The 13,006-nt window shown below is 40.6% G+C and overlaps 1 long non-coding RNA gene across 1 annotated transcript in view; it reads left to right on the plus strand.

Annotated features, from left to right (window-relative positions):
- Nucleotides 1-250: 250 nt before the first annotated feature.
- Nucleotides 251-13,006, plus strand: part of LOC138735948 (uncharacterized) — a 49,389-nt gene continuing 36,633 nt past the window's right edge. The window contains exons 1-3 of the long non-coding RNA XR_011340023.1: nucleotides 251-332; nucleotides 1,761-1,860; nucleotides 1,975-2,100. This is a non-coding gene — a long non-coding RNA (uncharacterized lncRNA). The remainder of the gene's footprint in view (nucleotides 333-1,760; nucleotides 1,861-1,974; nucleotides 2,101-13,006) is intronic.

The following is a 13,006-nucleotide window of genomic DNA, read 5'->3' on the forward strand; positions in this document are numbered from 1 at the left end:
AAACAAGGGTTTTCAATAACAAGTAGTGGAGCTTACTGTATTTAAAGATGGTGGAAACAAGGGTTTTCAAAAACAAGTTCATTGGTATTTGATGTAAAATAACTTTCAGGATCGGAGGGTGAGAGCTGACAATTAGGGTTGACTTAAAAAGAATCGATATGCCATTTTGTCTCCTTCTGTGTCATAACGATTCTATGATTCAATACTTCAAGTGTGTTCTGTTCAATGTTAAACTAACAAACCATTTTCACAGCAAACTGCTATTGTTTTCCTTTGTCATGTTAGGCAATCAGCTTGAGGCTTCAGCTGGAAAATGATTTAAAGTGAGCTAGGTAATGACCAATAAATTTTCACTGAAAAAAAAGAAAATGAAACCCAATACAAAAGCTTGTAGAGTGATGCAAGTCTCACTTGCCTTTATCCAATGTCTAATCATCTTGGCATGTTTCAAGCTAAGTTTATATTCTATTCCAAGAAAATTTTTTCATCAAATTCTACATAATACCACAATAAACAAACAGCACTTAATTCACTTAATCAATCATTTGGAGTGTTTGATGTTTAACACCAACCCATTTACAAGGGGTATTTAGATCACAAGACATAGGAGAAGAATTAGGGTATTTCTTAGAGATCTGGAAATTTTCGCCATGTAATATAAATTCAACTTGAAATGAGGACCACCTCCATTGCAAAAAAAAATCTTATTGTCATCTCCTGAAGTGGACAAAAGGGCCATCTATTGAAGGGAATCCACCAATAAGAATAGAATTGCTGCAAAAATTTGGCTTGGCTCAATTCCTCGAGATTTAAAGAGCTCGTTGAGCTTTGTGTAGTGTGGCTGAAGAGAAGCAGCATTCTTATTGACAGCCATCTTTATTTGAGGCGTAGTAGGAACATGTACACATGGAGAAATGTGCTGATCAGAATATTTTGATTAAATGAAAAGTTGTCATAAAGATTGCCATAGTGGGCAGAAAAGTAAACTCCTCTCAATCAACATCATCTTGGAGAGGAGTCTCGGAATCTCATCCATCACAATGGCCAAATATTTCTTCCCACTGAATTCTATCTCAAATCCTTTCTGAATAATTAAGTTGCAGAGGACGTATAAAGACCAACAATATCATTTGACTTAGCAACAACAGTATCAAGTTTGAAATAGTATGTCTTTCTTAATAGACTCTTCAGGTCTATTAAGACACCACTTCGAACTCCTGTAATGATCACATTGAATGCAACTGTGGTAAACCACTGTTACACCGTAATTGGCTGCTATCAACTGGACACACCTCCTGAACTGATTCTACCCATAACCCCTTGCAGGCTTCCCCTTTGCTTTTGCTCTGATCAGGCAAGAAGGTGGATGGTTGTTTGATAGTGTTCCTGTCTTTAGCTATTAAAAGCCGGATTGTTCCATTACTCAGCCTTTTGTGAATTATTGATGATATATCAGTAACTCATGGAACTGATGGACTATCAGTTGTGACATACTTACCATGAAACCATGACAACTGCACTAAGAAACCTCCAGTTGTCTATGAGAGATCCATAAGGTTTTGCTCAAATTGATGATTACGTAATTGTGCTTAAGAGATTGCTAGATTCAGAAATCTTTTATTTCCTGTATTGGCTAGGTAAGTTGATCAGAGATTGAGTAACCATTACAAATTTATGAAAAATGTCTTGCCTCTACTGACAGAAATTTTGATTTTTGGAGAGTTAATTCCTTTCTATTTGTGAAATTTGTGTTTCTACAGTAGGGACTCAACCAAAATCACAATCTATCATCCCCTGTGTTAGGAGAAAACCAACAACAATAAAGACTGACCTCAACATTCTGGCACATTGAGAGTAAAGGTTAACTGAATCGTAATGATGGAATATTATAATTCCATATTTTGTGTGGGGGCTCTGCCATCCTGATTCATTTTTCTCTTCTCTCCCTCTCCCCCTCCAACTATAATGTCAAAGTTATCATCAGGGTGACTGGCTCCTTGGTCTTTTCTTCAACACTTCCACCAAGTTTACCCCAAGCACACAGCTGTGGTCAAATAAAGAGGGCCGGACATGACACGAACTAGCAATGGTTTGCTAAAGGTAATGATTACAATTCTAAAGAATTGACAAATAATGTGGTACAGAATTGTGTTACATAAGTGCATGAGGACTGTTTGAGGTAATGAAATCTATACGGCCAAATATGGGTTGCATTATTGGTGCAAGTTATTTTTGAAGCATTATATTTCTGCCTTTCTAAGGCTCCTAAATGAAAAGCCAAAGCAGGAAAAAGTAAGGTTTTCTGATTGTTTCACTAATGACAGTTAGAAATTGGGATTGGGGGAAGTTATTCGCATCTGAAATTTAGGGTTAGACTGTGGCGTAGCTGATAGAACTGCTATCTCATGGCTTCATGATCAGAGTGTAAAGCACTCCTTCCATCGGATAGCCTATAGGTCACCACTGGGCAAGGTGTAGTACCTGTTTATCCTCCAACTAGGCTCACATGAAGCCACTGATTGCAGATGTTTGTGTTTTTTTTGTAAAAAACAAGCAAATTTTGCAAATTGAAACTCATGGTTGCAAAACTGAAAATGCTGGGCAGATGCATCTGGTGATCAAAGGCGAGGGTTGTCCATCCAGTATGGGCACTGCAACTGAAGAAGGCAACAGGAAACCACTTCAGTATTTTTTCCTCTGTATAATCATGAATTTAACATTGACTATGGTCTCAGCTCAAAATTGGACCCTCCACTGAAGGGGAAGAAGCAACAACTACAACTTGGAGGGTCAGAGATCGTGGTGAACAGAGAGACACAATCACCTTTGCTAAACGTCAAGGCACCTGAATGATGCACATTCACCATGCCAACATATGCGGGTATTCAGATATCCGGCCACATCCCAGAGCGGTGTGGGATGATAGGTTAACTGGAAACCCAGGAACGTAGGTGAGTGATGTAATCTCGGGAGAGTTGATGGGAATGTGGATAAAAATAAAATGGGATTATTCTAGGATACCTACATGATATTCACTGTGCCTTAAAGTTTCTGTTTCTGCTCCCCTGTTATGTGATTTATATCTTTAGTTTTATGTACACAGCTTAATAAAGGTCTTGCTTACTTTAGTTGGCTTCACATCCTGTCCTCAGAAAACAATACCATCATTCATCAAATGATAGGAATCTTAAATACGATGCTAAAACCCACAAAAATTTCCACTTAAGTTTCCATAAATTATAACCAATTTAATTTTTTTTAAATCAGATTTCCATGTGACAGCAACACATTTGACTGAAAATATTTCTCTAATTAGTTACTCTTAATATACACACCAGTCAGGAGAGAGATTAAAAAATATCAATGGATATCAAAACATCTGGAGATGTTGAAAATCTGAAATCAGGAAGGGCAGAAAATGCGGAACATACTCAATAGGCCTGGACGGGGCAGTAGGAAGGAATACAGAATTAACATTTCTGCTTAAGGGCCTTCATATGAAACATTACAAAAACATAAATTCAAAGGGGAAAGAGAATAGACTGATTAGTCTTGAAAGTTTTTAAAAAATTGTTAAATTCAATAATGTCTAAGAAAATAAAGACGTGAATCAAGTCAAATTGTGCACCATACTTCCACGACCAGGAACTGTGATAAAAAATTGGATTGAATTCAATGAATGTCCCATGATCAAACTTTAGTTATAAATAATTATTTACCTCTGCTGACAGAAGTATTGGATTGGGAAAACAGAGCGTTCATCAACAGAACCTAGAACCAAGAATAAAATTTCGATTGGCATGAACCTTTTCTTTTTCAATATTTTATTTAATCAACATACACAAGATCACAATAACTAATAATGATAAGTAATGTTAACAAATATGCTGAAAATATATAGAAAAACTAAAACTAACTAAAAACCCTCCAAACCCACCCCTCCCCAAATCTAATTTAATCCCATAACTAGAATACATGATGTCATAACTGCATAATAATTAATTTGGATTGCATCAGAATGCACTCAAGGTTCCCAACCAGCATAAAATTGTTATTCATTCAGCGAAAACTACATTGGACAGGAGAATCAAAAAAATGTAAGTAAAGCATCATTTTAACTTTATAATTCTAGTGTACGGGCTCCAAATTTGCAGGAATAAAGATTATTTACCCCTCAAATTGTAAGTAATTTTTTTCTTAGGGAATACAACTTTAAAACTCAGCATGCCATTTATCTAATGTAATGAAATATCAGATTTCCAAGTTACAGTGATACATTTCCTTGCTAATAATAAAAAAAAAGTAAATATTTGGTTCAAAAACCAAAAACTAGTTAATCTTACAAATATTGAAAGTAATTAAGAAAAGAACCCCATAAAGAAACAAAGATTAATTTCAGTAATTTCCCCCCCCCCCCCCAAAGGCAGACATGTCATCACATTGGGCAACCATTGAGTATGTGGGAGGGACAGTATCTTTCCATCTCATTAAAATGGCCCTTCTTGCAACTAACAACAAATTTTAATTGAGAATCCAAAAACAATAATTAAGGATTTAACAGAAAAAAAAATCACTCCAGTGATTTGTTGCAAAAATTTACTGAGACCCAAAAGAATTAACCTTCAGTCAAGACCATGTAGAATGAAAAGAAGTTCCAATTTCTGTTCCACATCTAAAAACGTTGATTCAATAAATTCAATCTCCATCTATTCAGCTTCTGAGGTGTAATATAAAATTGGTGTAGAAAAATTATATCTTACATTAATATTATTAGACCCAACTTCTTTACATAAATTTCACAAATCCTGATGATCAATTATCGCATCTAAGTCTTGTTCCCACCTTTCTTTTGAATTAAATAAACCTGCCTTGGGTATTTCTTCTTGTAAATAAAAATATACGCAATTGAAATAAATTTTTTAGACATTCCATCAACTATAATTTGCTCCAAATTTGAAAGATCTTTCAAAATAATTTCTGATCCTATTGGCATGAATGTTGATGTTAGTAGTTTAAAGGGCCAGCATATGGATTTTTAAAATATTTTTGCATTCTTGAGTGATGCAACTCAAAGTCATTTTATCTTGGAGTCAGCTGCATTAGCACCAAATCCAAAATAAGATGGGTCACTTCCATTTGGATCCATACACCATGTACAAAGTCCTTCCACGTTAGAAACACAATATTCAACTACTTTTAAATATTTTTATTGGTTTTATCAAATAAATATTCCATAGGTACATAAGAATAAAATAAGGCATTAACAAATCTTGTATAGCAACACAAATAGTACTGAGTCCTATGTTATATTAAAAAAGAAAGATAAAATGAAAAACACTTTACTAAATATCTAATTCAATCCCCTTCATTCAGAGGCTACTGACTAACACAACAATCCACTGCTAATAATAAAAAAAGATAAATATTGGGTTCAAAAACTAGTTAACCTTACAAATATTGAAAGTAATTAAGAAAAGAACCCCATAATGAAACAAACTTTCATTTCAGTAGTGGAGCATCTAATTTTTCCCCCCCAAGGGCAGACATGTCATCACATCGGGCAACCGTTGAGTATGAGTGGGAGGGACAATATTTTTCCATCTCATTAAAATGGCCCTTCTTGCAATAAGGGAGGCGAGGGATGGTGAAGCAGTCACAAGCAAACCAGATGGCCCACTTATTTGAAAGATAGCAAGATTTTGGACTCAAATTAATATTAATAAAACACAAGGTACAAAATACCCCTTCCCAAAAATTGGGAAAAGAACATAACCAAAACATTATTCAGTTATACATTTAGAAGAGAGATTAGAATAAATCTGTCCAACTTTGGAAGAGTGGGCCCAGTGCACTACCTTAAATTGTAATAATGAGGGTCTAGCACAAAGAGAGGATGAATGCACTCACATCAAAATAGAATTCCATGTAGTTTCAGAAATTAACTGTTGAAAATCCTGTTCCCATAGGTTTTTTTAAATTATCTCTGGGGAACTGTTCCTAGAAGTTAAAAGTAATTCATGAAGGCCAAATACCACACCTTTCAAATTATAAATCAGTGGTTCTCAACCTTTTTCTTTCCACCCACATACCACCTTAAGCAATCCCTTACTAATCAGAGAGCACCTATGACATAGGGAATACTTAAAGTGGTACGTGAGTGGAAAGAAAAAGGTTGAGAACCACTGATCTACACCTTTCCTATCTGAGTATCACTAAAGCTCCATCGGGATCCTTGCAGGAGGCACTGGATGCTGCCATGATGCATATCAGCAGCTTGGAGCTGCCTGCCAGCTAGTCAAAGTGTGGCAGCTTCAGGTGGACTCCCAATCCGGTTGGCAGGTCGATCCTGTAAAAAATCAGAACTACCATTATGCATGGGGAAGAGCGTGATGAGTAGTCACAAGATGAGGATGTGTGGCTGAACATTGATCACTTTGAGGCGGTTGAGTCCAATTATGCCCATTCCCTCCCCCCCCCCCTCCCCACCATGTCCCAGAGACCTTGCAAGCCTGGCTGGTAATTACGTGGTCCCAGACCCACAACAACCCCCCGTTGGCTTTCCAAATTGGGGAAATTGGCGAGAACTTAAAGGGTCTGGGTGGATGGGTGAGGGGCCGGTACGAGATCATGGAAACTCAGCAATACTTGGCTGGACTGACTGACAGATACTACCAGCGATTGGGTGAGCATTTAGCTTCATGTCTACTCCAGCCCCCCACCCCCATATTCACCTCTCCCACCTTGAGGCAAGAAATCTGAGCAGTCTGTCCGTGCAGAAGATGGACAACAATTCCCTGCAGGTGGTGACTACTGTGCGGGCCACGTTCCCCACATTTTTAGAGTGGGACCTGATGGGTTGACTGCAGTGGCACACAGTCAGTGAGGGAATGAGGGTCATTAGGGAATGCCCACCATCCCACCCACTGCGCTGCCCACCGTGTCCCCACTACATAGCCTTCTGCTCCTCCCTCAGCTGAGATGGTCCCTGCTGCCCTCAGAACAAAGATTATCTCACTGGTACGACAGGAAATAGCCAACAAAAGCACACAGTCACAGTAGACATCCCCATTGTCTGGAACAATTCCATTCCTGCCCCATAGGATGGAGGCCAGGGACCTTGGTGGATCTGTTCAGCAGTCCTGTCCCATCCTGATTACCCGAGGCCATTTATCCCAGTGGCTGTCCACTGCAAAAATGGAAACATCCAGTGCTGGATGTGGCTGGTCGACACAAGGGCAGACCACACAATTATCCCCAGGAATCCCAAGGGGTGGAAGGGCCCCAAAGTTAATATAGAGGGCTAGGGGGCCCCATCCTCTTTGCCAGAAAGGTCACACTCTGCCTCCCCCTAGGTGGCAAGCCTCCCCATCCCAGTCCTGGTAGCAGCATCCCCCAAGTGCACTCTCAGAATGAATATGCTCAAGGGGTAGTCACTACGTATCAACAAGGGAAAATTTACATTTGGGGTCACCCAGGCAACCATTGTCATCGGGGCAGCCAAATAGACTCCCCTTGTCATTCCCCACTTTCCATGTGGACTCCACCCACCAGTATCAATGAGGAGATTGCAGAAGTGATTGATAATCCCATTTTATTCTCAGACCCATCAACGCCCTATCTCTCACCCACCGAGTTTGACCACTCACTTGTTCTCGGTATTGATTAACATTGGCCAGTTAACCATCATCAACATTAGTCGACAGCCTGAATTATTCTTTGTGCTGCTTGTTTCGTTAACAGCGGTGGAGCCTTTTCTTGTTTCAAATGAAAATAGCTGAAGAAACATGTAGATTTCCCTTGGCACATGAGTTTGGTTCTGGACATCATTTTCTTGCAATTCCAGTTTGAATAAATAAAAGCCAAACAGAAATCAAATTGGATATTTCCAGTGAAATTGCAACACAAGTTGTGTCTTGTGTTCTCTTTGCTCCTTTAATTCATTTTCAGCAGACAGTGGTGAATGATTTTTCTTGGTGGTGATAACATATCATGAAATCATAAACTGCTTTCAAAGCATTCTGTTTTTGTTCCATATCCTTGCATGCTATATTTCATCCCAAATGCAAAAATAAGGGAAGTGTTGCAACCCAACAATGAAGCATTTTAATATTAATATAAAGAAATCTATTAAAAATAGATTATTTTTCAATGCTGTTGTCTCCCAACTGAACAGAAGCATTAATATGATAAATGAGAGAATGGGGGGGAATGGTTACATCATGTCACTCCAGGAGCGTTTTATTCTGGGTGATAAATGTAACTTACTCCCAGCCAATTTCACAGCCAGGGCAGCAAATAAATAACAGGATACAGGAAAACTGACAGGGCTTTCAGTTCATAAAAGGCATTGAGGGAAGGCTTCAGGCAAGGAGAGAGGAAAAGATTTAGTGGGAAGGAAGCAATGCATGGTACAATTGTGGGAGGTGATTGGCTGAGTGAAACCAGGAGAAGCAGAGAATTTTTGGGATTAGTGCATCTCTAACACATGCAGGCATTCCTCTTTTCCTCAAAGGTCTCCTTTATCTTCAAAGAATGATGCTATCACACATTATCTCATGATTTTGCCATGAGGCACAGTACCAGAGGAAGGTTCTCATACACTGGCATAGTCGCTCTGGATACCAGTTAGCAATTCATGGCCAATCAGAGGATCACCTGCCCTAAGGGGTGGGTTCACAGACAGTTTCAATCACACAAAGTTTCCTGAGGAAATTTATGTGACAAGGCAATCTCTCTCTAGCAAAGCAAATGGGCAGCTTATGGTGCATGGGGACCAAGACCTCCAACCTTGTTCCATGTGCACATAGTGCTGACCATCAGTAGGACGGTCAACACTGTGCTGAATCTCTCCATGTTCACCCCTTTCTAAGTATGTCCTGGGGCCAGGCAGAGTGTTGCGCAGGTTTTGAGGGCCAGTGTTCATTTGGTTACTGCCACGCATTTCCATAAAGCTGCAGTCTTCATTCATGTAGATGTGCATTGGGTAGCCTGCATAACATTCCCTGCTATCTCCACAGGAGGAGGTTTGCATTTGAATGGAAAATACGTATGATTGAAACACCAGGTGGGAAATCTGCCTACTTCTGGAAAGGATTCCATTTCTTGAAGACATTTATCATCTGCAACATGAATTAATGCATCCAGATCTCCAACACGGAGCTCTTGCAGAATGCACTCAATGCCTTTGCGCTCTTTATTTCCATCCCTATCACTCACTCAGTGCTGTAACCACATGGCTAGCAGTTATATCTCTATAAAGCATGATGGTATGAGAAGTCACGGATACATCAAGCACCAGTTTACTGGAAGAACTAAGTCAACCTGAATAAATCAGCTCCCGTTGCAAGGGACATTCAACATCTATGGTCCACACACAACCCAATTAAGCGTGAATAAGAAAACCAATCTGTCTCATTTACCTGGTCTTTGGACATTGATCACCAAGTCAGATGCCTAGGGCCAACTAGGAGCATTGTAGGGTCAGAGTGGGGGTAGGGCCTGTGAGCCGTCCTGAGAAGAGGAGGAAGGCAAGAACCCCACCAGCCAGGGTAGGCTGCCAGAACAATTCAATTTATGGAGTTAGCTGCATCCTCACCTCTTCAAATGTGAGGCTCCAGAACATTCTGGAAAATCAGGGAAAATGTACGTGAAGGAAAGTCGACTAGATGGGCAGGACAACTCAAGAACAACCATTGCTGGAGGAGGAATTCATTGAAGTGATCCTGGTTAGTTCATCCACATGAGTGATATCCAAATGGAAGCTACAAGTTCTCTGATTGAATGTATAGGGTAGCCCGATAGAACAGGGAATTAAATTTAAAGTAATTAAGGGCTGCAAGGAATAATTGAGCGTCCGTAAATGTTGAATAATTTGAGAATTAATAAAGACTAAGTGTACTGAGCTTTAGTTTGCATATTTCTTTGCCTGCTGCACTAGTTACCATCCTCAATGAGATGAGGCAAGTGACAGGATGGGTATGGGTGCAAGGACTGCCTGTTGAAGTCCAGACTGCTAACACTGTACAGATAGTTTAATAGCCTTGATCAGATGCACCATAATCTCTTCACCAACCCCCTCTCCCCAGCATGGGTACTAGGTGGTGGAGGCAATCTTCTGGGCAGATCTGCTGCACCATAATCTCTTCACCAACCCCCTCTCCCCAGCATGGGTACTAGGTGGTGGAGGCAATCTTCTGGGCAGATCTGCTGGGACACTGCAGTACTTCCTGCAGATGAGGCAGGTACTGTTTTGTGCAACGGCCTGCAGAGAGGTTGGTGCTTTGACCCAGGTGATGATGTGCACGGTGAATTGACTGTTCCAGCTGAATGTGTTTGTGACCTTTCAGCAACAGGGTGAATGAAGGAATGCTTACAGCATCAAGGGCAGCCAAAGAGCAGGTGGTAGCTGATGCCTTCAGCTGCAAGATGCTGGTACTCCTGTGCTCTCCCAATCCCTGCCAGGTGTGCACCTAAAGATGAAAATCAAGCAGCCAAAAACGAAATGGGATGATGCCAAGCATACATACTTAAACTGACTTCTACTAACACCAAAGTATAAAACACCAAAGTATAATTGGCTTCAGTTAGTTGATTTATATTAAGATGGATATACAGCTCTAATAGTATAGTATCATGTTATAATTGAATGACAGAGAATGATCAAATTATCTTTGATGGTCCAGTCAACCTTGGTCACTTCTGCTTCATCTCATTGTGTGTCCATTCCACAATCCGTATAGCCAACCCACTCTTTCTAAACTGATTTGAAATGTGAATTACCTGAGGGTTATCAAATGTTTCATGAGTTTTGGCAACTTTGGGGTTGTTTTTCACCTGGTCATTTTGGGGTTCAGAGACAAGTAGGATTCTAGCTGTTCACAGATTGCATCAGTGATGTTGCAGGGAAAAATGAGTCTAATGTATTCAGAATTTCGGCTGAGAAGCAGCTGGCTGCAGATTGAGTTGTCATGAGGATTGAGAGATGTTCGGTGGCAGGGTGGGGGGTGGTGAGGGACTTGGGGAAATGCAGAGAGGCTAAATGATTGAGCAGGAATATACTGTGGAAAAATGCTAGATCATGCACATTCATGGTAAAATATTTTTCTTTAAATGCTAAGATATTAAAAGGTATTAGGGTTCAGAGGGACTTGAATCACCTTACATAATTTCTGATCACTAACATGCAGTTTGAGCAAGTGACTGAGAAAAGTGCAAGTCAAGCCTTTGTTTCAGTCCAATTTGAGTGCAGGAGTAAAGGTAAAGGTTCCGTTGTTGTCATGTAATAGTCATTTAAAATGCAACTCTGTCTACTGTAAGACACATGGAGAGTCGCCACTTTGTCCAACGCCCCTCACAGAAACCTGCAGCACCTGGTGTTCCTAGGTGGTCTCCCCGCCAAATATTGACCAAGTCTGAGCTGCTTAGCTTCTGAGATCAGACAGTCTCAGGAGTATTCAGGCTATTAGGCTTCTGTAATGGATATTGTAACAGGTCAAGTACCCTGTACCCAAAGATCCAAAAACCAATTTTTTTTTAGTGTTGACATGCCATCATAAGGGTTTTTTTAAATTCACCACTTGACTTGCTTATGTGGGGCTCTGATGTACAAAGATATAGTTAAAAATGTCAAAAAGCCCTGCAGGTAACAGCTCTCCATACAAATAAGTCCTTTATCCCAGAGATAATTACTGTGCAATTGGTTGGAAATTTGATTATAACAGCTACAGTCAACTACAGTTCAGCATTCAACACCATCATCCCCTCAAAACTGATCAACAAAAACTCACTGTATAATTGAATCCTGGATTTCCTCACCTTCAGACCACAATCAGTGAGAATTGCTAAGAACATCTCCTCCACAATCGCCATCAGTACTGGAGCACCGCAAGGGTGCATACCTATCTCCCTGCTCTCCTCAATTACTGAGTCACTTGGTATGACAACAACACCATCTACAAACTTGCAGATGATACAACGTCAGTGTGTTTTTTAAAAAGGGGCAATGATTCAGCAGACAGGAGGGAGATTGAAAACTTGGCAGAATAGTGCATCAACAATAACTTCGTATTCATTGTCATCAGAACCAAGGAGCTGATTGTGGACTTAAGGAAGGGAAAACCAAAGGTGTATGATCCACTAATCATTGGGGATCAGTGGTGGAGAGGGTGAGCAAATTTAAATTCCTGGGAGTCACCATCTTGGAGCACCTTTCCTGGATCCAACACACAAATGCAATCATGAAGAAAGCACATCAGTGCCTCTACCTTTTCAGGAGTTTGCAGAGATTTGGTATGACCTCGGAAATCTTGGCAAACTTCTACAGATGGGAAGTGTGCTGACTGGGTGCCTGGTATGGGGGGGGGGGGGGGGGGAATCAATATTTCCAAGCAGAAAGGCCTGTAAAAGCTAGTGGAAACATCACAGGCAAAACTCTAACCAATTTTACTTGTACCTGAACTTTATTTACCACAAGATACAAAGATTAGACCACCTGGTGGCGCTGCTGCACTCCTGTTCTGAGGACACACTGCCTGCCAATCAAGGTCAAAGACTCACCCCAAGCCATCAAGGTGACCCTTGCGATTGGCCCACCTAAATCACCAGGAGCTGCAGTGCAGACAGCCTGCCCAGACTCAGCTCTGACCTTCACTCAATTGGCTCAGGTGAATCATCTTGACTGACCCCTGCTGATCCCCTGTACTTGGCTTCAAGCCATTGGCCACAGCAGCCAATGGGGCCCTACCTCCCCCGATTGATTGGACCCCTAATACTGCCTGCAGAAATATATAAAGGGTCGTGGGCCCCTTTGTTCTGCCTCTTTTGAAGTATGTAAGTAGTACCTTTTGCACTGGATTGGGGTGAATCCTGAGGTTAGGTAGCAAGAGCCATGTCTGTATGGGTCAAGGGGTTGGGGCGCATACTACCACTTTGATCCTGAGTGTTGAATGTGTGTATTTCCCCCATTCTCCTGTCGGTTCCTCCCTTGTTATCCAAAGTGTACATTTAC

This window comes from Narcine bancroftii, chromosome 6, assembly GCF_036971445.1.
Source record: "Narcine bancroftii isolate sNarBan1 chromosome 6, sNarBan1.hap1, whole genome shotgun sequence".
Taxonomy (NCBI): Eukaryota; Metazoa; Chordata; class Chondrichthyes; order Torpediniformes; family Narcinidae; genus Narcine; species Narcine bancroftii.